The sequence below is a fragment of the Tiliqua scincoides genome, chromosome 2 (assembly GCF_035046505.1).
Source record: "Tiliqua scincoides isolate rTilSci1 chromosome 2, rTilSci1.hap2, whole genome shotgun sequence".
NCBI lineage: Eukaryota > Metazoa > Chordata > Lepidosauria > Squamata > Scincidae > Tiliqua > Tiliqua scincoides.
Genome location: NC_089822.1, coordinates 143,732,211 through 143,739,032, shown reverse-complemented (window position 1 = coordinate 143,739,032; position 6,822 = coordinate 143,732,211).

The window sequence follows — 6,822 nt, the reverse complement described above, 5'->3', positions numbered from 1 at the left end:
AGTTCCAAAAGCTGAATTAGCCCAATCAGTATTTGAGCATGAGTCCTCTGAGAACATGTGGTGGTACAAAAAAGCACTTTGCAGTTTGAAAATGCCATCTATGTTTTACCATTTCATGGCCCAGCACAGTCTCTCTGGCTGGCTTTTATAGGATGAGTCAGTATCACCTGGGCAACAAGCTTCTATCTGCAAGTAATAATGGCACCAGAGAAACTCAGGGGAACCATTGTCTGGCAAGAGCCTGTTCCAATTTGAGTCACTGTCCACCTGGGTAGAGAAAAAAATTTCCACATAAATGTCCATATAATTTCTTGTTTTTCCAATAAAATAAATATATATTTCAGCACACCTTTTATTTCACTTGCAGCCCTTTTGCTCAGCATTCCAAGCAAAACAGGAAATGCACTGAGCAAAATAAATACAATTTGATGTGGAGGCTCTGTACACCCAGAGAATTATTTCCCAGTGTCAACTGGGACATTTAGGTACTACCAGCAATTCTCTAAAAGCTATCAAGTTCAGGAGTGAAAGGCCAGTATAGGTTGTGCATGTGTTCTATATTGCTTGTAGGAACCAAACATGTTGTGAAGGAATGCTCTTTATACCCCTTAAAATCCTTGTCCAGTGATACTCCATATTTTATTTTGGCTGGACCACCCACCTGCAAACTATTATCAATGTTTGGCACTGTCAGAAGATACCTCTAATATTATCAGCAGGTAGATCAAATGCTGCCATCTGCATGATCTTAGCTCTTGTGATCTCGATTAGCCTCTGGATATTATTTGCCAGATTCCTTTTGGGCATAGCTGAAAAGAGTTGACATGAAAAATATAAAACCTCTATTCGCTCTGGAATTCATGAGGCTTCCAGAGCAAGTTTAAGATCTTGCACTATAGTATTTTCACTTGATATATCTAGGCAAAGATGCACCAAGGGACAAGGATATCTTCTGATTGATTGTGACGACCTTCTTCCACTGTAGCCACAGTGACCTGATGTCTGCCCTCTCATGCCTCCCCTGACTATGCTGATATAGTTGAAGATCAAGAAGATTTAACATTAAAAAAAAAACACCCTTACTGTTTTTCAATTCAGAAAAAATTGGCAGTATTACAACAGATATAGAAAAAGAATAAACCCAACTGGAAAGCAAGAATGTCACTTTGCCTCAAACATCCAACAAAAATGGAGCGCACAACAAAAATCTCCATGGAGGCACTTCAGAATCTTATCTAATTTCATGATTAGAGCCAGAGCTGTTCAAGGACTGCTAATTCAATAAATGGACAGGAAAGACTGTCTCAGTGTTTTCATTGGAATCTTCATTTATTCTCAATAAATGATCAAACAGAAAAAAATTGTTACCTTTCCTCATATGTCCCTAGTATGTGAAACAATTTTGCCTATCGCCAAGAAATCATACATTCTATTGAACTACCATCACATATCAAGGGAGCCTTCCTGCTATTCCTCTCCATTGTCAAATGAAACATATTATCCAAAATTAGCTCCATCCTCAACTGTGGGATTTGGTCCCTATTCATGTAATGTTCAGTTCAATCCCAAACATGGTAATTTATTGCAGCTATAACAGAATTGCTTTGAGACTTAAACTTCGTTATACCTTCTGTGTGACACAAAGAAGTATCTCTGAAACTTAAAGCATGTCAACATATCAATAAAATGTGGAAAAATGTTCCTGCTACCCCACATTTTTTCCAGTATAAACCAAGTTCTTTTTTCTTGTAGTATTTGTGTACTTATTTAGGGCGCAATCCAAATTTGTGCTAGAGCAGGCAAGCCAGGAGGCTTGCGCTGCATTCAATGCAGGTTCATTGGGTGCAGCGGCTCAGCCACGGGCAAGGGGAAGCTCTTCCCCTTACCCCTGGGTAAGGGCTGCGCACCCCAGTGGGTCTCCTCAAGTGGGTCTCCCAGTGGGTCACCTCCTCTGGAGGTGGAGCAATTCCAAGGAGAGCAGAGTAGAGCAGCTGGATGCCACTCCGTTCTCTCCGGGGATGGGGGTTGGGATCCGGCATAACCGCTGGGTCCCAGTCCCACCCCCGGCTCCCCACTCGCCCACCCCCGGGGCCGCCCTCCCCCCACCCTCCCCCACCCAGAAACACCCCCTCCCACCCCCTTCCCACACAGCCCCGCCTACCTTTGCCGCTTGCATCGGCGCAAGAGCGCCGACACAAGTGGTGGCATGGGAGCCGCCACGGAGGCTTCTGCTGCCTCCGTGCATTGGCGCATCTGAATGCACTGATGTGGCTCCCAGCCACGGAGGCGAAAACATGCTTTACGGCACGTTTGCGACCCTCCTATGCCGGCCCAAGGCGCACTTTGGATTGCGCCCTTACTTACTTACTAACTTACTTAAAAAGCATCCCACTTTTCTTCCACTAGGGCAGCATTTCTCAAAAGGTGCTCTTAGGAGCCCCCCCCCCCCACAAGTACACCATAAGTGACTGCCATGTGCCCCCTGCCTGATTTGCGCCAGTGCTCTGGGACTCCCTGAGACTCCTTTTAGGAGTATTAAGGGCTCTGAAGACTGAAATGTTTGAGAACCACTGCACTTACAGCCCAGTTCTATGCATGGTTACTAGGAGTCTCCCTCAATTCAATGGGACTTATAGCCCAATTCAGAGCAAATTCCCCAGCACTGATGCAGCGGCACCAGCATAGCATGTGCTGCATCCCATGGAGGAATTTAGCAGGCACATCCTTATCCTTGGGATAAGGGGACATTTTTCCCCTTGCTCCAGGGAAAGCCACAGCCTGTGCAATGGGTCTACTTGGACTTGTGTGAGCTGTATAGCTAGTGCACATCTGCAGTGACCCATGACAGCGGATCATGCCTGAGAAGGGAGATAGGATGTGGTCCATCAGTACTGCTGATCGCACCCCTTCCCAAGCCTGATCCACAAACCCCACCTTCATCACCATCCTGTCACTGTCCTCCCCTGCCCGAAGACTGTCAGGATAGCACTGGTGATGGCCACAATCCTTTATTTTTAAGATGCATGCCCTGCTCTGTCTCCAAGGATTCAGGGCAACTTAGAAATTAAAACATTATAATATAAAACAATTCATTTAAAAAAAAAAAACAGCAATGAGAAACCCAGCCATATGCCTCATAAAACTGCATCAAAAACCTGATGAAAAGGGCAGGACTTCGGATGGCAGTTTATTGACAATGACCCTGGAAATTAGAATTTTTTATTCCTATGATTTTTTTTAAAATAGAAGATAAGATTCTTAAGACTCTGCTTCAACTTAATGAAAACAGAAAATGAAGGTGCATAAATGTGCTGTAAAAAAACTGTGTACTTTCTTCTATTCTAAGTATTCTATTCTAACCTACTGGGGTTGTTCTTTTTTGCTGAAAACTTATTGAAAACTTCTACTCTCCAAAAATGACTATCCCAGAATGTGGGTGCTGCTAAGATTCTCTTCCACAAAGATAAATTTTATTTTTCATGTTTGTTTTTTTCTTGAGACACATTTGATCCCAATAACTGGAAATGTAATCACATTCTATTAGGAAAGCAAACCGGCCCATTCCAATATATTTACATTTTATGGCAAGTACGTACTTGATTCTTGGCAAGTAGAAGGCTTTTCTCTTGCAGCAATGAAATTGCTGACTTCTGTAACCCGATGAAAAAGCCAAATTTAACTTTCTCTTACACACTAAATTGTCAGGACTTAATTAATTTATCATTTGTATAAACAAAAGAACTAGGACTTGATGAATATGCCATCTGTATATGACAGGAACTCTGGATGATAATCTTAAAAGGTTGTAGCAGATTAACTCTTATCTAATTAAAATGAGACTCCAGTTAGCCATACGTGAAACTAAGTATAAGCTCCTCTGTGTATCTGTGCCAACTGCATTTGTATCCCATCCTGCCATCTGACATGCTTCCATTCCTTCACAGAACAGACTTTTATTGATCTGATAAATGTGTAGAGGAGTCTCTTGTTCACAAAGAGTTTTTCATATGAAACAAAGGTGATGCCCTGTAATGTGGATCATGTCAGAAACAAACATATGAGAGTTCAAATTCCTTAGTTAGAAGGAAGGTAGGATCACCAGGAGTCTTCAAATAAAGGCAAATTTGTGTTGGCTAGTTCTATTTGTAGAAACCTGGACATCCACACTGTTCTCATGTAGTCCAAAATCTGCTATAATTCTATTTAAAGCATTTTTTAAATCTTCCCATTAGCCATTCCCACCACTTGGGTATTGTATGTCTTCTGTGTGGTTTACACAATATAGAACAAGAACATGCTTAATCTAAATCAAGCAGCCAGGTCTAGCTCACTCATGAGGTGGTGCACTGGGTGGCTTTGAGCAGTGGATGGATTCAGGCAGCCCCCTGCACCCATCAGTCCCCTCTGCAGCCCCCTCACCTTGTCTCTGTTTTGATTAACAGTCTACTCCTCTCCCACTTTCTTTGTTGGAAGTGGGGCATTGCTTCACCTGGTTCTGGCGCTACTCTGCTGCTCTGTTTCAAAACAGAGCAACCGAACCAGGAGGAGGAAGAAGTTAAGGAAAGGACAGGGGGTAAGCAACGTGGGGAGTCTGATTCCAGTACTGTTGCCACTTCTGCAAGGGTTTCCCAGCACTGCCCCAACACCACTGCCTTCTTCTCCTCCAACATTAAGGGGAATAATAAAAACTTATTCAAAGTAGAAGCAGGAAGCCCGCCAGAGAAGCGGTTGGCCCTCTGCATGGTAAGGGAGGGAAAGGGGAGATAGATGTGTTTAAAAGGGGATTGGACAAGTTTCTGGAGGAAAAATCCATTATGGGTTACAAGCCATGATGTGTATGTGCAACCTCCTGATTTTAGAAATGGGCTATGTCAGATACAAGGGAGAGCACCAGGATGCAGGTCTCCTGTTATCTGGTGTGCTCCCTCAGGCATTTGGTGGGCTGCTGTAAGATACAGGAAGCTGGTCTAGATGGGCCTATGGCCTGATCCAGTGGGGCTGTTTTTATGTTCTCCTTTGTTGCTTATTATAAAGTGGTCAGCTAGGGAGGATCCTAGAAGCAGAATCCCACCATGCAGCTAGTTTAGAAGGAAATGGTGATGGAGGTGGCGGCAATTGGGGGCTAGTTCCTGGAAAAAAAGGGGGTGTGGAATTTGTGTTGCCTCAGGCACCAGTCCAGCTTGGGCCAAGCTTGTCAGCAGCTGACATCCCTCACAAACCTATAGGATTCTTGCAAATGTAATTTTTCAGGCTCAAGAGTTGCAAACATCAGAGGCAGATGGGAAAAAAAATCAGACTTCTGTTTTGCTTCATGCATTTTCATTATGTTTGTAGGTGTATAATATTTATAATCTGGGGCTTGATTTTTCTGCAGTTTAGAGAGTGCCTTCATTTCCATCTAAGATGTGGCTTTATACGCGGATGCCAGCAAAGTAGCAGTCTAATGAGAGAATGTGTCTGCCTGATGGTTCCTTCCTTTATTAAATGAACTCTTGTTCTTGGCAAGCTCTTTGGCTTCTGCTCCATGCATTCTAGCGACAGAACCAAATAACGACTGGGGCTTATGTTTTCAAAGGGAGAGCGGTCTTGCTTCGCTATACCTGTAGCAGCCATTGGATGAAGATGAAATCTTGCTCACTTCTTTGTAATCTTTTAGCAGATCCTAGTAAAGGCCCCCTACTGTCTCTTTTCAATGGGTCTTCACTACTGCTGCATGAATGCCTTTGAGGAGTTTTGCAGATATGCTTTTTTCCCATGTGGAGATTCAAAAGTGCACAGTTCCTAATGGTTCATAGTGGGAGAGGGGTATTTTCAGGCACATCTACATGTGTCTTCTGCTGCATGTATCTGCTTCTTGCTCTGTATATTTGTTGCCAAAAACCCTTGCACCATCCTGCACATGCTGTAAAATCTATACTTTTTCAACACAGATATAGTTAACCTTACATTGGAACAGTTCAATTTGCAATGCTTTATTATCCTGTTTATCTCTCTTTGTGCCACAGCCTCTGCTGAAGGAAATATATGGTGCATTTACTTCAGTAGAGGTGGGCAGAAGGTAAGTCATGGTCCACCAATATATCACTGGCCAATTTGTGGTCAGCCGCTGAGTACATGCAGTACTCCTTGCAAAGAATGTTGAATGATAATTCTGATCCAGGAAAAAAAACAACACTTATGTTCTTAAGAGTGCAGATTCAAGATTAATAAACACAGATTACTAATGCATTGACTATCAAGAGAACCTGAGTCTACATACTTGCACAAAATGTGCAAAATGACACTAAATGTAAAACATATAAGAAGACCATAAGGGTTTTAGACCAAAAAATAGATTATGCAGGGTTAAAGTCAGTCTGTTCCTGCACTGCAGGATGCTGTTATGTAGACATTATGATTGTAGGCTTTTTTTATGTGGGGGGAGGAGTTGAATGCAGTCAGATTTTTGTTGCTCTTGATAGCAAAGTTTGTATGGAAAAATGAGAATCTAAGCAGGATGTTTACATATAAAATGGAATATGGGGACCTGTTCAGAACCCACCCAATAAAACCGGAGTACTTGGATGTAATCTGATTTTATCCTACTGAATTAAGAGGTGTTAAATTATGTATACAGGGTGAAACAAAAGTAGGTGGACAGTAGGTGGAATAGGGTTTGTGTTAGGGTTATACTATAACGATGGTGTTCATTTTAACTATGGCGTTTGTGTTATATTATATTGTATTTATTTACTGTCCACCTACTTTTGGTTCACCCTGTATTTAAGATACCTCAGCTTAACTGGCTGGTGGATTGCAGTCAAAATGGTTTTGGATGATAAA